Here is a 460-nt window from a genome sequence, read left to right as displayed (position 1 = left end):
GGGACCCAGCTGCCACCCTATGGGGACTCAGCTGCACCCTATGGGACCCAGCTCCACCCCATGGGTCCCAGCTGCCACCCTATGGGACCCAGCTGCCACCCTATGGGACCCAGCTGCACCCTATGGGGACCCAGCTGCCACCCTATGGGGACCCAGCTGCCACCCTATGGGACCCAGCTGCCACCTTATGGGACCCAGCTGCCACCTTATGGGACCCAGCTGCCACCCTATGGGGACTCAGCTGCACCCCATGGGTCCCAGCTGCCACCCTATGGGACCCAGCTGCCACCCTATGGGGACCCAGCTGCCACCCTATGGGGACTCAGCTGCACCCTATGGGACCCAGCTGCCACCTTATGGGACCCAGCTGCCACCTTATGGGACCCAGCTGCCACCCTATGGGGACTCAGCTGCACCCCATGGGTCCCAGCTGCCACCCTATGGGACCCAGCTGCCACCC

Source organism: Lagopus leucura, unplaced genomic scaffold (genome assembly GCF_019238085.1).
Source record: "Lagopus leucura isolate 7727_CA_CO unplaced genomic scaffold, USGS_WTPT01 27982-0_obj-0_obj, whole genome shotgun sequence".
Lineage (NCBI taxonomy): Eukaryota > Metazoa > Chordata > Aves > Galliformes > Phasianidae > Lagopus > Lagopus leucura.
Note: the sequence above shows the minus strand (reverse complement) of the source record.